Genomic DNA, 20,105 nt, shown 5'->3' on the forward strand with positions numbered 1-20,105 from the left:
AGAACTATGTCCAATTTTTTGAGGAACCGCCAGACTGATTTCCAGAGTGGTTGTACCAGCTTGCAATCCCACCAGCAATGGAGGAGTGTTCCTCTTTCTCCACGTCCTGGCCAGCATCTGCTGTCACCTGAATTTTTGATCTTAGCCATTCTGTCTGGTGTGAGGTGGAATCTCAGGGTTGTTTTGATTTGCATTTCCCTGATGATTAAGGATGTTGAACATTTTTTAGGTGGTTCTCAGCCGTTTGGCAATCCTCAGTTGAGAAATATTTATTAGTTCTCTACCCCATTTTTAATAGGGTTATTTGATTCTCCGGAGTCTAACTTCTGGATTTATTTGTATATATATATTGGATATAGTTCTCTTTCAGATATAGGATTCATAAAGGTCTTTTCCCAATCTGTTGGTTGTCATTTTGTCCTATTGACAGTGTCCTTTGCCTTACAGAAGCTTTGCAATTTTATGAGATTCCATTTGTCTGTTGTTGATCTTAGAGCATAAGCCATTGTTGTTCTGTTCAGGAAATTTTCCTTTGTGACCCTGTGTTCAAGGCTCTTCCCCACTTTCTCTTCTATAAGTTTCAGTTTATGTGATTTTATGTGGAGGTCCTTGATCCACTTAGACATGAGCTTTGTTCAAGGAGTTAAGAATGGATGGATTTGCATTCTTCTACATCTGACCTCCAGTTGAATCAACACCATTTGTTGAAAATTCTTTTTCCACTGGATGGTTTTAGTTTCTTTGTCAAAGATCAAGTGATGAAAGCTGTGTGGGTTCATTTCTGGGTCTTCAATTCTGTTCCATTGATGTACCTGCCTGCCTCTGTAACAATACCATACAGTTTTTTTGTTTGTTTGTTTGTTTGTTTGTTTGTTTTTTATCACTATTGCTCTGTAATAAAGCTTGAGGTCAGGGATGGTGATTCCCCCAGAAGTTTATTGTTGAGAATAGTTTTTGCTATCCTGTGTTTTTTGTTATTCCAAATGAATTTTCAAATTACTCTTTCTAACTCTATGAACAATTGAAATGGAATTTTGATGGGGATTGCATTGAATCTGTTAGGCAAATGGATGGAACTATTAAATATCTTCTTCAGTGAGGAAACGAAATCACAAAACAACACATATACTATGCACTCACTGTTAAGTGATATTAGCCCCCGAACTCTGAATACCCAAGATACAATTCACAGACCACATGCAGCTCAAGAAGAAGGAAGAGCGAATTGTGGATGCTTTGGTCCTTCTTAGAAGAAGGAAAAAAATACTCACAGGAAGAAATAAGGAGTCAAATTATGGAGCAGATAGTGAAGGAAAGGCCATCCAGAGACTGCCCCACCAGGGATCCATCCATATACAGTCAACAAACCCAGACAGTATTGTGGATGCTAAGAAATACTTGCTGACAGGAGCCTGATATAGCTGTCTCCTGAGCGGCTCTGACATTTGCCAGAGCCTGACAAATAGAGAAGTGGATGCTCCAGACCAAACATTAAACTGAGCAAGGTGTCCTCCAAGGTGGAGTTAGAGAAAGGACTGAAGTAGCTGAAGGAATTTGCAACCCCATAGGAAGAACAACAATATCAACCATCCAGACTTACCAGAGCTCCCAGGGACTAAACCACCAACCAAGGAGTATACATGGAGGGACCCATAGCTGCAGCTGGTTATGTAACAGAGGATGGACTTGTAGGGCCTCAGTGGAAGGAGAGGCCCTTGGTCCTGTGAAGGCTCAATGTTCCTGTGTAGGGGAGACCAGGGCAGGAAGTCAGGAGTTGGTGGGTGTGTGGGGGAAGACCCTCATAGAAGCAGGGGGTAGGGGGATGGCATCAGTGTTTCTAGATCAGGGCAGAAGCTGGGAAAGGGGATAACATTTGAAATGTAAATAAAATTCCTGGTTTTTTTCCTACTTCTTCACAGATGACTCTAGCTTATGTCTCTTTGAAATAAAGTCCTACTAGTTCACTCATTGTGCAATTATCACTCCTCAGCCTCATATGTGCTAATCCCATCTCAATGCTTAGTTTTGATGTGGCTAGTATGGTTAATGGTTATTTGTTCCACTTGAACCCATTTAATCCAGTAGAAGAGTACACTGGAGTTTTCACAAATGGTCACTTACTAGTTAAGTATATCACTTCTGTGAGTGACTTCTTCATAATTTATTAAGCCATTCAATGAGATTTGGCAAGTCTGCTTTGAGAAATTGAATTTTAAATTAGTATGGTTGATCAAATAGCCACATTTACACCAAAGTAAAATATAATAGTCTTAAAAGATATATCCTATATAAATTTTACTATCTTAGTATGACTTTAATGATAAAATGCAGGCCTCTAAAGCTCAAGTTCCTCATAATATATTATACAATTCAAAGCTTTTTTGATGTGTGCTCCTTTGCTTTCTATTTGAAAAAATCACATCCTTATAATGTTGAATGACAGATTTTTAAAATTTTGAAGAGGATAAAGTAAAAGACATTCCTTTTTTTATTTTTGGCTCTGTTCACATTGGAACTGAATCACACTTCTTGATAAATTACTTTTCTTTCTTTCTTTTTTTCTTTTTTCTTTTTTTTTTCCTTTTTTTTCTTCATTTTTTTAATAATACTGATCAACTCTCAAAACACTGAAATGGACTGGAGGCAGTTTAAAATAAGCTTAGTCAGGCTTAGAGATGGGATCTAATCCCTAAAACATAAAGCAAAAAAAAAAAAAAAAGTAATGGATATACTTTGGTATATGCGCAACACACAAGGGAAGGTATAAAATACTATATGAGCTCGGTTTACAATGTATTATTCAGTATATAAAGTTGTAATGGGAATAAGTTTTCCATTGTGTGAAAAGCTATGTAGTAGTATAATCCCTAATAGAAAAAGGCAACTGCCTATAACAATTGACTGTACAGGGCTAAATCTTCTTGGGTTCCAAAAGGGCAATGTGTGCTAAGAGTTTCCCTTTTATGCAGAGGACATAATTGAACCTTTGGAATATTTCCAATTATCAGTCAACATTCTGCTTTTAAGTGCATGCCCAGAACTCAAGAGGAAAAAAAAAATTCTGCATCAGCAAAGTCACCTATCTTTCAAATGAGAAAAATAAAAGTTAGTGGCCTAAAGACCATAAAAACATTTCTGCCTCCAAATTTTTGATCCAGTATTTTCTTTCCACACTAACACTACTTGATTTTAAAATGGATCAGTGAAAAAGGAGATCATACTTTGACACAATAAAGGGTACATCCATTAAAATAGTGTAAAGATATGGAACAGTTTGAAAGGCAGCGATAATATTGGCAAATGAGAAAATGATTAGAACAGTTACACATGATTTTATTTTAGGATTCAATACTATGCATCTACAATAAATATTTGTTTCAATTTTTATATAAAGAGAGTTAGATACATGTTCTTAAAATCCTGGAAATGGATGATAATTAGAATTATTTTAAAAAATTAAGATTATTTAGTGTGCATAAGTGTTTTGCTTGCATATATGGAGTATATGAGTCTGTTGCATCTGAAAGTCAGAAGCAGGTGCTGTAATCCTTGCAACAAGAATTGGGGATGATTGTGAGCTACCATGTGAAAGTCAAGATTCAAAGCTCTCTTAACTGCTGAGCCATCCATCCATTTCAGCTGTCTATATAACTAGACTGTTGAAAGCCACACTAATTGTAGGATAAACAGCATATGGTGAGAGGAATTTAAAAGTGCACTTTGAGAAGGTAACTATAACATTACGTTATTCAATTGCTGGCGAGGCTTTGAAGTAGTAGAGGCAAGACTTATTTTATGCTTGAAGAAGTGAAAAAATAGAAACTTGATATTTAATCAGTCTAGAAGGAAAATGATTAGAATTAAAACAACCCATTAACGAGTATTGTAGGTTTTGAGTTACCAGAAGAACATAGATGTTTGTCCAAGTTAAATTCAGATGTTTCTGTAAAATGTTTTGTTTAAATAATTAAAATAACAAGTGAATCACATACAATGTTAGAATTTGGTCATGATGAATGTTATCAAATGCAGTCCTGGGCTGGGATATAAAAAACAAAAACAAAAACAAAAACAAACCACTCAACTTTGTGACCCAAAAGCTCAGTTTCTAGGATATAGTGACCCTCAACTTTCTGGTTTGCTCACTTTGTCAATGAATGCAATAACCACTCCAGTCACCTGACATTTTTAACACATTATCTTAGTCCTGTCTAATTCTAAATAGTTAGATAAAAGAGGTGTTATGTAGGTCCTTTCCCTCAATATATTTTTGTTCTTCCTCCATAGTCAAAAGTGACGGATAATGTTTATATCATTATAATAGGAGTAACTGGTAACCCTACTAGGTAAATTTTATGTCCTTGCATATCTCTGCAAAGAAAATATATTTTGCTTTTAACAGTTTATTGAATGTATACTGAGTTTCTTTGGTAGTAGGTTCACAGACAATCCAATACTTAAGATCCTTACCTTCTGAGTAAAGAAGCAGGTTGAATCAAGTCACTGTCACATAGCTTGACTGTGAGAAGTGGGAGAAATTTTAAAAATTAAAATAAAAGGTTCAAATTATAGCAGTGGGAGAACCTGAAACTGATGGCATGGATCGGTAACAGTGCATGTTAAGAGGAAATGCTGAACTAGAAATGGATTGGGACAAGTCTCATATATCATAAAGCACTTGGGTCATATCCTAAACAATATATACAGCTCAGAAAAAGACAGTAGCTCCATGCTCCTGTCTTCTTCCACTCACAGCTAACTTTTCAACACAGAGGATGCAGGAGAGGTTTAAAAATCATTCTTTGGCACAGACTCCGTAGCTTTAAATATTTCAGACTGGGCAAATTAGAAATTCCATTCTTGGTTCACAGCACTAGTGAAAAATATACAATTCTTTTCCTCATTGTAAAGGCTTAGACTGCTCTCAGAGATTTTGTAATACACACACACACACACACACACACACACACACACACATATTATGAATAGCCGCACATAGAAAATATGGTATGCAGGACCGAAATCGGATAATTAAACTGATAAATATCACAAAGGAAATGGAATTGACTGATATATTCAGTTATCTTAAGAAATCAGGACATTAATAAAAGTCCTAAATTGTTATGCATTCAGTTAATAGCAATTATTGGTATTAAATATTAAATGCATAGTTACATAAAGTTTCTCTGATGTACTTTGCATTTCATTCACTATTATAATTGTTTCACTATTATAATTGTTTCACATAATTCCCTCATATATGAAGAAATGCATTACAGTAGCTGAAAATGTCGCTGAAAATGTCCAGATACTTAAATGATACACTTTTTTGGGTTACTGCATCAGTGCTCAGTGTCAGGACACAATGGGAACACATAGAGAATATAGGAAGTGTGATGGCAAATATGTGTACAAAACAGAATTAACACTGGAGTAAAAATACTGATAGACACAGAGCATGCAACTTCTTCAAATAAGGTCGTCGTCATAATTCTAGCTTCTGTGAGATATGAAGAGTCTATTTTCAGTCTTTGGCGTCCCCTGTTCATATGTGTTTGACAATGTGCACGTTAATCACAGCGATTTAATGAGATTGTGCTGGCACAAGTCCTGAAGCAGCCCTTGGCATGTTTAGCGGAATGACTTTAGTGATTTCTGAGTTATAAGTGAGCAAAAAAAAAAAAAAATACTTTTTAACTTTGTAAAACATTTAGATTTTCATAACTCTTTATATTCCAAAATAACAGCAGTTATAAACTTTATACTTGGCAACCTCACAGTCTTATTTCAAACCCAAGGAAGCTTATGTTGTGAAGTCTATGGAAATATGATCATCTGTAGTCTATTTTCAACACAGGCAGAAAAGGAGTTTAGTTTAAAACCATATTTAACTAAATAATTAAAACTCTTGAAGATACTCTGATTTGTTTTTCAGCATAGCTGAAATGATAAATTAGCTAATGGCTTCTAAATTAATATATTCATTAATTTTCTCTTTTGCTAGCTTAATCCTATCGCTTCAGAAAATTTACAGGTGACTGACATCCAAAAATGTTTTGCAATTTTAATCTACACCACGATAATTATAATCAGAAAATTATTTGTTCTATATTTCTCATGACTGTGGTATTACAAGAAGGGATATTCTATATTTAAAAATCTGTAACATAAAGATAGTAGAAATTATTTAAACACACATGCACATGCCCACACCCACCCACACACACACACACACACACACATACACACACACATACACACACAAACATAAAAAACTTCATTCTAAACCTAAAAATATAAAATCCTAAGAGTATTTCCACTACTCATAATAGGGGCAGAGGTTTTGAGATCTTATAAATAGTAGACTATAGTGTAACATCCAGTCTAGGTTGAGGTGAACCATGTAGCACATTTCTGCCATCATAATATCCTGATCAAGATTACAGGACAAAAGAACCATGCAAAGAATTCCCTGAAATTGTGAGCTCAAATACATCTTTTTTCTCTCCTTAAATTGTTCCGCTCAGGTATTATAATGGCCATCGAAATATAAAGAAATTAGTAAAATAGTTCCCCCTTATCATCATAGGCACAGAGAGTAGCACAATATGAAATGTTGAAAGTAGTCAGTATAAAATGTTCCTTAAGCATTCTACTACATAAATCTACAATCTTTTGACTACCTGTTACTGATTAACAACATATTGATATTCATAATTAATTATCTCTCATTTATTTAAAAAAAGATGAACCAATATCAAATGTAAATACTGCAGTTTGAAGCAGAAGAAATTTAAAAACAATTAGATGACAGATGGTTTTTATTTTATTACTGATTTCTGAGAAAATGTTATGTGCGTTGGGTTTTCTAAGATATGGGAGGAACATTAATTTTATCAATTATGTAATTTAATTCTATCATTTGTTTTGAAAGCTACTTGTTATGAAAATATATTTGATTTTGATTTTTCAATTATAATTGACATAAAACTTACATAATATGCATTTATATATAACATATATGTACATATATTCAGATGTATATATTCACAGTATGCAAAGACTTACATTTAATTCAAAGTATAGGTTAAACTTAAACATTTCTACTTATTTACTATTGTTGAATTTTTGGAAGAAAACACTTCAGATTATTGTGTTGTTAAAAGGCATTAAGTACTTTTCCACTCAGGCTTAAAAATATGTGTTCCTTTAGGGCATTAGCTAGTTTCCAGGATCTGGAGGAGCCCTAATCTGAGAAATTATTGATTACTACATTAATTGATTGTCTACTAATTATTGATTGTCTACATTCAGATTGAGGAAATAAGGATCAGAGTTTCACTCTTTTCTCTATTATTGTAACTAATCTATATTAATTTATATTAACTCAACGTAAATGATTTGGTTTTTCATTTTAAGAAGTATAAGGAACATACGTAATTTATGTTAATGTATAAATAGTTTAGAAAAAAACTCTTTCAATCATTATTCTTCAATATTTTCTTTAATTCATTATGAGAAATTTCAATAGATAAATTTAATGTTTCTTGGGGTTTTTTATATCTAATTTGAAGAAAACATATTTCTGGGTCAGATAATTCAACTTCTTTTTTTATTAAAACAGTGTACTTATTTGTACTTATTGAGATGTGTTTGTTTTGTGTCATAGGATATTTTTTATTGCATTCAGTCTACTTAATGTATTTAGAGAACATATTAATTATAGACTGTTGCTGGTAGAACCTTGGGGTTTCAGTATGTGCGTGAACAAGTCACCAGCAGAGATTGGTCTCCTCATCTATTCTGATTTAAATCTTATTTTAAATTTTTTTCTGATTTTTCTAATTAAAGTTTTGCTGAATCCCGATTTTCCTAAATATTTTAGAGGAAAACTTCTGTAATAAAACTTCCTAACATATTAGTTGCTGGCTTTTGTATATTGACTATCTTTAACTAATGTAGTTTCTCTGTATATCTTATCTGTTGAATAGTTTCAAGATGAAAGGTTGATAAATTCTATCAAATGGCATTTTCATGTTGTTAGAATTACCATGTAATTTTGTTCTCCATTCAGGCAAATTGAAAAACACTGCGTGTTCAGACTTTTAGAAGTAACTCATCACAGCCTTCCTACTACCCATGGAGATTAGTAAATACAACACAGAATATATCATAATACCAATGGCATTCTTTACAGAATGGACAACCACTGCTATAATCTCCAGAGACCACAAAAGTCCTCTGTATCCAAAATGGTCTTGCACTAATGGAAAAAGAAGCAAAGATTTCCTGATGGTATCTGACTGAGATGTACTGCAATGCTGCAGCCATCAAAACACCAGGGTATTGCTCTAAAAATAGAAACACACCCCCATGGAACAGAAGAGTAGCTTAGTCATCTGCATACATCTGTAATTACCTGATTTTTCAACAAAGATGTTAAGATATCCATGGTGGAATATCAGTTCTGCCAGTACTCAAGAGGCCAAGATGGGAAAATAATCAATGCCAAGCCTGAGCAGCATGGAGTGATGTTATCTCAAAGAGAAGAACAGCCAACCAGCCAACCAACCGACCACGAGAGCATAAAGGAAGGTATAGCCAGTATTCTCTGAGAATCATACAGGAAATATCACATATGTAATTGCAAATTAATTCATTGATACACCTCTACTTTACTGGTTACAAAATAAATCTTATAGTTTGATCTTAAACAATCTTGCAAAATATCTTTTTCCCCCTTATTACATGAAGAATTCTTTAATTTTAAATAAGACAAACACTCGAGTGTTTTAAGGAATAGAGGAGATGTGCTCAGTTGTAGCAGAGTTCTGCCTATAGAGTTATAGACTCTAAAGGCAGACACACTTCTGGATTCAAGAAAGAGCTAGAATTAGGAGCTATGAAGCTATTAGTAAACATTTTCACTTGGTCCTGTCCTACATTGTAGCTGTTGCATTTAGAGTATCTTTCTCCTCTCCTTAGTCATCTTCAGATCTTGAGCTTACATATTGTAGATTCCATCACTCTTAGTGACTTTCAGATCAACAGTTCTTGTTCTCAGTTGTGAATTCCAGCAGGTGATAATCTAATGAGTCTAGGGAGCAATCAACTGGACAACCAGGCGAAGGGTGACAGCAACTGCCAGCCACCACTGTTTTAAGTACAGTACATGTTCTCAAGAAAATACTCTGCCAGCTAATTTTCTGGGCATTCCACAATCCGTTCACTGCATCTCCATGATGAGTCTACTGAGCAGTTGTAGCACCAAGTCTTCAGCAGAAGTAGAATGATGTCATGGGCTTCCAGTCTTTGAAGGATCCAGACTGCACTGAGTAGGCTCAGGAGTTCAGAAGTTATGGTGGTTGCTTCCGGAGAATAGGCACTAGGCTACAGACATGTCTTATAAATATCCTCATCTTGTCCTATGCACCAAAACATCAGCCATATTCTTCTCACAGGCATCTTAAAGATGTACACAGGCAGATGGAAGAATGTAGGCAGAGTGTTTGGCTCCATTAAATGCTCACATAGTCTTTCCATCTTTCACTGGAGGCAAATAGTGTTTCCACATTGAGAAAGTGTGTGGTGCTCTTAGTGTTAGGATCGCACCATCAAGTTCTATGGGTAACAAACAGCAATGTCAGTAGCCTGTATTGTCCTGTGGGACTCTGGGACTCACTGACAAACAACTTGAAGGCCAGTATTCCACCTCTGGCACTGCAATTTTGTTGAATAAGCTATGGATTCAGGGAAGAACATTGCAATATCCCCTGTGTCCATAACTCCAATTATTTTTTGTTTTAAATTTTATTTCTAAGAAACTTATAAAATACTAGATTTCTGTATGGTTTGTCTAATTATCTAGTATTCATTATTTTGTCTCTTATCCCTACTGTACTTTATGCGAACAGTCAAATCCACACTTAACACCCCCCTCCACACTTACCCCTTTTGCATTATTCCACTTTCCCTCTCTAGAATCATTTCTACTGTTCTATGCCCCTCCCCTTTAGGTTCTTCCTTACCTGGTCCCTTTTTAGTGTCCTGGCTTCTGCAGACTCTCTCCATTTTTTAATTAAAACATTTGTCCAGGCAAAATTTATCCATCTACCCACTAAAACAGCATAATGTACATGCACAGACCTTACAATCTATGAGGTGGATATTTGAGGACAGCTTTAAAGTTTTTCTTATAATTCCCCTTCATTTAGCAAAATGTCCAACTTAACCATGTGTACACATGGTATTTTCCATGGTCATTCTGCTGGAGATGACCTAGCACTCCCAAGTTATGCAACTATAAGAGCTGGCCCTAGTAGTTCTTATAAGACTAGAGTCACTCAATGTAAAAAAGAGGTTACCTCTGGCACTGAACTGTACCTGTTAGCCAGCTACCACAACCCTAGATAACTTTGCACTTCATTCAATGAGATGTTGTTCCTATGACATACTTCAGCTACTGAGAAAGAAGATGTAAAGTATCTTATTGTAACAGCTCTGATGAGTTTCTGTAAGGCTTCTGAGGCACCCAGCTGCATTGACACACCCACTTATTCTCTGAGTCATCACCTTCCTTCTCTACTTTGTGTCGAGCATACATTAAGTCTTCATTCTCATCTGTGCCTGTCCACCATAATGTCTATGTCTTGTCTTAGGCCAGATGCTGATGAAGCCAGCAATCCCAGGTCTGAAACACATATGTACAAGTGCCCACATAAACATTTCATCCTTTGAGTGATGTTTCTAGGCAAGATTGCTATAGTGATTAAAAGTTAATCCACAAACAAGAAATTCATAAAACTATAAGGAGAGATGCCTAAAGATGGTGAAATTGGCTACATGAAATGTATTTTATCCCAAGACCCTAGCAATGACATACATATAAAAGATAAGTGATATTACATCAGGCAAGTGGTGTTTACAGAATGCAGTTTTCTGAATGAATACATAGGTTTCAGAATGTTTACATAAATATAAGAGTATAGTGTTTATGAGGTTATATTTGGGTTTCTAATAATCTCAACAAGGCTAACAGCCAATAATGACAACAACCATTTTATTAAAGGGTGCTGATGGGAAAAATATTAATATTTATGAGGAGAAAATGAGTGATTAACAAATAAATAAAACTCAACAGCAGCGGTTACCAAAACATGAAGGAGAAAGTATTCTGCCAGGGATGTGACCAATAGATAGTCACTGCAGACTGTTGGGAGCAATAGAAATACAACCAACCAGTTACAAAACAGTGTATGGTTCCTCAAAATGCTAAAATGATGACAACCTCCTGTCCTGAGAAGCCTGTGTCTGTGCTAAGGCTATCACACTCATCTTCTCTTAATTTTTTTCCTTGTTTAATATCCATCTATACTCAAACATTTTTAATAGGCTCCAAGTTTGCTTTAAAGAAATAAAATTTTAAAAATAAAAGTCCAAGAGGGCTCAGCAAATTCATTTCCAAGAGAGTAAAATCATTGTGCTAATTTCATCTTTGGGCTGTTTTGCTTCAGTATGATTCTCCTGGTTAAGAAACAACCTATAGTGCTAAGATCTCAGTAAGAAGTCATGCATAACATATATATCCAATTGAATGCCATGGTATCATAAAGTGAACTATACAATTTTATCTGAAGCAACGCGAATGGTTTAGAGGTCACTAAGTTAAATAAGCCAGACATGGGACATTAAGCACTGCAGTATGTCACTCAATTATGGAATGTAAAAACTAAAACCTCCATAGAAGTGAAATATAGAAGAAAAAAAGACAATGAGAAATTGATTAGTGAGTCAACAGGATAATGATAATAGATAACAATCATATATTTCAAATATCTAGAAAAGTTATTTTTCATGTTTTTATCATAAAAAAGTTAATTATTTGCTAGGATTGATTTTGTTTTATCATTATAAATAGTTAACACATAGTCAGATATGATGCTATGTATATATACTTATGTATGCATATCAAATTCTTCCAATATGATATTTAATAGCATATGATGTATAATAAATTTAACATAAAATTGGAATACGTCTATATGTATTAGTGCAAAGTGTTTTCACATGTGTAGAAATTCATAGCTTTTGTTTGGAAAATATTCTTTTCATTGACTATAGTGACAGTTTTGATATTTTGTTAGAATTTTCTCTCATACTCCTCTATGTTTAATAATTTAGTATACACTAATTCACTTCTAACCTGGCTGTGGATGAAAGAGTACAGACTGCATGCTAAATTTCATGATGATGCAATTTGAAGCTGATGAAGTCAATGCAAATGTCATGTATGGGAAGTTTTGGGGAGAGAGAAGGAAGCTTAGGATAGTGAGAGAGTGTTCTTCCATGAAAGGCGTGTTTGTTCAGGCTGTTAAAATGAATTACTTGTTGCTGTACTCCACTGGCCAAAGTCCACCAACTTTAGAAATCACATGTTCTTAGCATCCCTTTGTTTAAGTTATAACTACTGTATTTTTAGCATTATGCACTTATATAAAAATGCAATGATGTTACTTCCTTTTAAAATCCATGCTAAAAGTGCAAAAGTTATGTCAAATTCCATATGCAAAAGAATATGTGGCAATATTATAGGCATTGGCAAAGAGTCAACAATATCTTTTGTGCTGGATATCTATTTTGGGGAGAGCTGCATTTATGTCTTCTAAATGTACAAGTTTAAATGAGTTTGTTTTCTCAATAATATCTTTCAAAATACAATGTAGAAGTGCTTTACATTATGAGAACTGTTTTTATTATTTTTGGCATTTAAACAGGATGTATGTTAGACTTTCTAACAGAGCAAATGCATCTTTATGTATCTTTAATTGAGCTCTAGAGAAGGTTGAGTCAGGCTACAATTTAATTAGAAATCATATGGGCTTGTGCATTTCTTTATTAAGATGCAAAATGGCTACAGCATGAAGGAGAAAGCAACTTTTTATATATTATCTACAAGTATCTTTTTTCTCTTTTTATTGAAAGTAGATTTTTCTCAAATTATATATTCTGATTATGGTTTCTTCACCTGCTATTCCTCCTACTTCCTCCTAACATCTTCTCCCATCAATATCCACTCCCTTTCTGTCTCTTTTCAGAGGGAAAATCATAGACCTCTAAGGGAAATATAATGTAGTAATATAAAACAAAACTAACGCATTACAATTGGTCAAACAAACAAACAACAAACAAACAAACAAAAACAGAAGTAAAAAGGCCCATAAGACAGTACGTGGTCCAGAGAGCAGTTGTTTACACATACTGAGGAGTCACATAGAAATAGTGAAGAAGATGATGTAATATACATGTGGAGAACCTGGTTCACACCAAGGAAGTGTGTTCATGTAGTGTGAGTTCATATGAACTTTGCTCTTCTTGACTTAGCGGGCCTTGATTTCTTGTGTCCCCCATTCCCTGTGGCTCTTACATGCTTTCTGCTTCTTCTGTGGGGTATCTTGAGCTTTGAAATGAGGGGTTCTGTGGATACCTTCCATTTAGGACTGAGTATTTTAAACTGTCTCTCTCTCTCTTTTTTTTTTTTTTTTTTTTTTTTTTGCATAATATCTGGCTGTGGATCTATGTATTCTTTCCCAGCAGCAGCAGGAGTAGGAATCTTCTCTGATGACGTCTGAATGAGCCACTCATTTATTTGTATGGCACAATATCATTAGGAGTCACTTTATTACTAAGCTTTTTGTTGTTGTTGTCTTTGTTTGTTTCTTTCTTACTTTCTTTCTCTTTGTTGTGGGTTTTTTGTTTGTTTTGTTTGGGGTTGTTTAATTTTGCTTTTTGTTTTTGTTTTTGTTTTTGTGAGAACAGCAATATTTGGCTTTGTCTTAGGTTCCTTGTCTAGCAAGTCTCAGGTTCTCAGTCACCAAACCAATGTCACGAATGGGGTCCATCTCATGGAGTCGACCTTAAGCTAAGTCAGATATTGGTTGGGAACTCCTATAAGCTTTGTCATATACAAATACTTAAGTCCAGTGATTGATTTAAAATGAATTTATGTGGTTTTTAACTTAAAAGTGTTCATTATATAGATGATAATGTTTCAATAGTTGATATCAGAATTAGATATGTATTATTAAGGATTAAACCAAATTTAGTCATTTCACTAAGCTAACTTCTAAATACATAGTATTAAATTTAAGAGCAATGAAATAAGTTATTATGTCAATTGGATCAGATAATAACTGTTTAAGAATTATTGAACCAAGTAGTCATTTATGTTTATATTTTATAGATATGGCTCATAACAATCTAAAAATTTTAATAGAATGTATTAATTAGCTTATTTTATTAATAAGTTGTATCAAATAATTCCTACTAATTAAAATGAATAAAAATACTTTACTTTAAAAATAATTTTAATATTCAATAATAATTTAAATAATTTGTATATCATATAGTAATATTGTACATTAACAAAATATGCAAAAATATTGAAATGCTCATGTTAACCCACATCACATTGCTTAAGTTTCAGATTTTGTGTCTTGTTTGGAGCCTGAGAATATGGTTTTCACTCAAGCTCTGAAATCATACCTAGGTAATGCTGTAGACCATGTTTTGGAAATCATTAGGCAGCAAAATTCCTTAGCTTGTATAAAAATGCAAATAAGATAAACTCACATTATTTTCAACACTATGATTTTATATTCACATCGACCTCCTTACCAAGCAAGGTGACAAAAACACAGTGTATTCAGATTGTATTTATACCATCATATATCTAAAGGAAAGTTTTAGGAAACTTTCAGCTTTAAGGTCAATTTACTGGTGCCTAGTTCATCTCTCCCTGTGTCAGGCTTAATTGATCATCCTGGTGTCCTCACTGTGCTTGTTGCAACAGTCTTTATTGTTTCATACTCCTTTTCTTCTATTTCTTTTTTTCCATTTGTTTGTGCAGGGATACAAATTTAGGGAAAGACAAGTGTTTTCTTGACTGAGCTTTACTCTCTTTGTTACACAATAAGTGGATACTTAATGTTGTCCTTTGCACACTAAGTATGAAGGCTTGCTATCTCCTGGAATGTACAAGCCTGCTTCCTATCATCTCTTTAGGGGATGAAAGCCTTTGCTTTGCTTTCTTCAATCTTCTCTCCAGCCACTATCTCCTGGCATTTTGTTTCTTCCTTAAGTGGTTAATTTTTACGATGGAGATACTGGAAACATTTCAAAGTTGTTGGTTATCTTGTACTGTTCATAACTTTTAACAGAAGAATACATTTTAGCATCAGTAATGAATCTGATGGTCATAAAAGAAGGGGATGGATACATAGAAAATAAGTTTCCATATCCTGCTATTACTAAAACATTGTATCTCACAACCTTAAAATTATACCAGTAGCATCCATGACAAATATAAGATGACGCATGCAGAGCCCATTCAGACTGGACAATATGAACAGTTACAATACTCAGAGTTATTAACTACAATACAAAGAAAAAGTGAAATGTAAAAATAGAGCACTTCTCAAAATATTAATTAATGCTAATATGTGCTAATTCATTAAAGAAATTCAAAAAAGCTACTGTAGCAACTGTAAAATAACAATTATCATGTTTTTATCAATAATGTATCTACTTTAACAGAACAAACTAAATGTTCTAATTACTAACAATTAAAAGTATCTGACTTTGTAGATTTGATACAGGAAATGCTGATACAGCCAGCCTCAACAACTCTTAATCCAAATAAACAGAAACTCACAAATAAATTCACTTCTGTCAAAAAAAAAAAAAATACTGAAAATTCTCTGACTCTCAAAAGAATGTGCAATCAGGTGTTTCAATGCTGGTTGAAATATATGAAAGTGTCCCTTTTCCTGGCCAGATGTCATAGTATCAATAATAGAATTCAACGCTTGAGTTCTTATGTGTTTTACTTCAAGATGTGTGTGTGTGTGTGAGTGTGTGTGTGTGTGTGTGTGTGTGTGTGTGTGCCTCATCCAAAGTGTCAACATAAAAAACTTTTATAGGTAGAATTCATGAATCATTAACTCTGTTCATGACAGAGTTAGTGGTTGAATAAACCCAGCTCCCATTTTTAATCATAGAACGCAGAATTTTGTCAGGGTGCCTAGTACTTGAGCTACCACAGTGTTGTCAACACTAATATCAGTATCAAGAACCAAGGTTATTTAATGTGTCCAAAGTAGACTTTCTAGATGAAGAGAAGGGAGATGGAGACTTGGTCTAGTAAATATCAAATTTCTGCCTACACTATTCCAGATTCTTAATAGAATAAATACAGAGGTTAATTGTGTGCTTACTGTGCATGAGAAAGGGAAGTGTTCCTAGCTCCCTCCGAATCTCTACATTAGGTTTTTACTTTCTTTGTTTTGTTTTGTTTTGCTTCCTATATAAGGAATTTCCTATATAAGGATTTTTTCCTATATAAAGTCAGTATTAAAAAAAAAAAAAAAGGGACCATTCATTTTTGCTTAATACTGATTTAACACATGGTAGCATGTTTCATCAATATGGGACTCTCAGATCAAGACTACTGAACTCTCATAGAGGAAGTAGACAAGCTCCTGAGGCTTAGGAAACTGAGAGGACTGATTAGCTTAATGAAATTCAAGAGGCTTCAGGCAGCAACAGTGTGTCTTCATAAACCACTTTCTCTCTCAGAGAATCCATGAAATTTAATAAGTGACTCACAACTCTCCCATGATGCACCTACCCAGAAGTCATCTACATAATGCATGATACTTCCTAGTACAAGAAAAGGTACAGCTGGGTAGCACAAAGTCTTGTAAGTAACCCCCAATAAACCTATTTGTTCACCACATCAGAATGGCTTCTCTTTGTTGTTTATATGGTACCTCCATCATTAATGGCTGAAAAAAAAAAATGACTATTAATGTCTCCTAGGAAAACTCATGCAACACAATACATCTCTTAAAATTACTCCTCTTTGGTAATGATTTTTTTTCTACCTCCTTGAGCAACATCTTTCCAATCAGCTATTTTTCCACCCTTTAGAAATCACAATTTTATTCTACTTCTCTAAATTTTACAATTTTAGACTACAGGTATAATCATCTGCAATTGTACTCCTTTGAAAGAAATTTAAAAGAGAAATCTTCTCTTTTTTGAGACAAGGTTTCTCTATGTATCCCTGACTGCCCTGAAACTCTGTTGGTAGAATAGCCTGGCCTCAAACTTAGAAATCTACTCGCCTCTGCCTCCAAGGGCTGGGATTCCAAGCAGTTCCAACAGTTTTTGAGATACCTCTGGAATATAGACAGAGTACTTGTTATAATTTGAGATCATGTACAAATTTTGAAAGAGAGTAAACAAACAAGAAATTTTCCACAAATTCCTACTTCACACTGAGGGACCAAAGACAAAATTATAGAGTGATGCATTTTAACTGTGGTCTGATGTAAGGAAGAATAAAATTAAATGGATAGTTTGGCAGAATATCCATAAGATGCCACAAAAGGAAGAAAAAAATTAGAGGGAAGTGTCATTTAACTTAAATAAGAAAAAATGCACAAAAGAAACAAAAGAGACAAAGGCAAAAAAGTATGTGTCTTAGTTAGGGTTTTACTGCTGTGGACACCATGACTAAGGAAAGTCTTATAAAGGACAACATATATTTGTGGCTGGCTTTGAAGTTCAAACGGTCAGTCCATTGTCATCAAGGTAGGAGTATGGCAGCATCCAGGCAGGCACGGTGCAGGATAAGCTGAGAGTAATAGATCTTCATCTGAAGGCTACTAGTGGAAGACTGACTTCCAGGCAGCTAGGACTAGGGAATTAAATACCACTTCCACATTGACACAGCACACCAGTAAGGCCACACCTCCAAATAGTGCCACTTCCTGAGACAAGCATATAAAAACCATCCCAGTATGAAAGAGTAAAATCCTTGGACTTTTTCACAAAATTAGAAGGGGAAATATATTTTTATAGAAAGTTTAGAGTTCAGAAAATTCTCTCCAAGCGAGAAAGCAGTGATTTGAGAATGTTCAACCCAAGAGGCCTCAAACTTATATAATGAATTACAGGTCTTTGTTCCACTTAGAATTGAGCTTTGTACAAGGAGATAAGAATGGATCANTTCTCATTCTTCTACATGATAACCGCCAGTTGTGCCAGCACTATATGTTGGAAATGCTGTATTTTTTCCACTGGATGGTTTTAGCTCCCTTGTCAAAGATCAGGTGACCATAGGTGTGTGGATTCATTTTTGGATCTTCAATTCTATTCCATTGAACTACATGTCTGTCGCTGTACCAATACCATGCAGTTTTTATCACAATTGCTCTGTAGTACAGCTTAAGTTCAGGCATGGTGATTCCACCAGAGGTTCTTTTATTGTTGAGAATGGTTTTTGCTATCCTAGGTTTTTTATTATTCCAGATGAATTTGCAAATNNNNCTTTCTAACTCNGTGAAGAATTGGGTTGGNANTTTGATGGGGATTNCANTGAATCTGTAGATTGCTTTTATTATGTTTAGGTAGGGNCCTTGAATTCNTGATCTTTCCAAGANTTTTATCATGAAGGGGTGTTGGATTTTGTCAAATGCNTTCTCAGCATCTAATGAGATGATCATGTGGTTTTTGTCTTTGAGTTTGTTTATGTAGTGGATTACATTGATGGATTTCCATATGTTAAATCATTCCTGCATACCTGGGATGAAGCCTACTTGGTCATTATGGATGATCATTTTGATGTGTTCTTGGATTCGGTTTGCGAGGATTTTATTGACTATTTTAGCATTGATATTCATAAGGTAATTTGGTCTGAAGTTCTCTTTCTTTGTTGGATCTTTGTGTGGTTTAGGTAACAGAGTAATTGTGGCTTCATAGAATGAATTGGATAGAGTACCTTCTGTTTCTATTTTGTGGAATACTTTGAGGAGAGTTGGAATTAGGTCTTCTTTGAAAGTCTGATAGAACTCTGCACTAAACCCATCTGGTTCTGGGCTCTTTTTGTTTGGGAGACTATTGATGACTGCTTCTATTTCTTTAGTGGAAATGGGACAGTTTATATCATTAATCTGATCCTGATTTAACTTTAGTACCTGGTATCTGTCTAGGAATTTGGCCATTTCACCCAGGTTTTCCAGTTTTGTTGAGTATAGCCTTTTGTAGTAGGATCTGATGATGTTTTGGATTTCCTCAGGATCTGTTGTTATGTCTCACTTTTCATTTCTAATTTTGTTAATTAGAATACTGTCCCTGTGTCCTCTAGTTAGTCTGGCTAAGGGTTTATCTATCTTGTTGATTTTCTCAAACAAACAGCTCCTGGTTTGGTTGAGTTTTTGAATAGTTCTTTTTGTTTCCACTTGGTCGATTTCAGCCCTAAGTTTGTTTATTTCCTGCCTTCTACTCTTGGGTGAATTTGCTTCCATTCTAGGGCTTCCAGTTGTTCTGTCAGGTTGCTAGTATATGCTTTCTCTAGTTTCTTTTTGGAGGCACTCAGGGCTATGAGATTTCCTCTTAGAACTGCCTTCATTGTGTCCCATAAGTTTGGGTATGTTGTGGCTTCATTTTCAATAAACTCCAAAAAGTCTTAAATTTCTTTCTTTATTTCATCCTTGACCAAGTTATCACTGAGAAGAATGTTGTTCAGTTTCCACATGAGTGTTGGCTTTCTATTGTTTATGCTGTTTGAAGATCAGCCTTCGTCCGTGGTGATCTGATAGAATGCATGGGATAATTTCAATATTTTTGTATCTGTGGAGGCCTGTTTTTTGACCAATTATATGGTCAGTTTTGGAGGAGGTACCATGTGGGGCTGAGAAGAAGGTGTATCCATTTGTTTTAGAATAAAATGTTCCGTAGATATCTATTAAATCCATTTGTTTCATAACTTCTGTTAGTGTCCATGTTTCTCTGTTCAGTTTCGGTTTCCAGGTTCTGTCCATTGGTGAGAGTGAGGTGTTGAAATCTCCCACTATTATTGTGGGAGGTGCAATGTGTGCTTTGAGCTTTACTAATGTTTCTTTAATGAATGTGGCTGCTCTTGTATTTGGAGCATAAATAGTCAGAATTGAGATTTTACCAAATCTCTTGGTAGATTTTACCTTTGATGAGTATGAAGTGCCCCTCCTTGTCTTAAAATCAAGAATTGACAAATGGGAACTCAT

Source organism: Mus pahari, chromosome 8, assembly GCF_900095145.1.
Source record: "Mus pahari chromosome 8, PAHARI_EIJ_v1.1, whole genome shotgun sequence".
Lineage (NCBI taxonomy): Eukaryota > Metazoa > Chordata > Mammalia > Rodentia > Muridae > Mus > Mus pahari.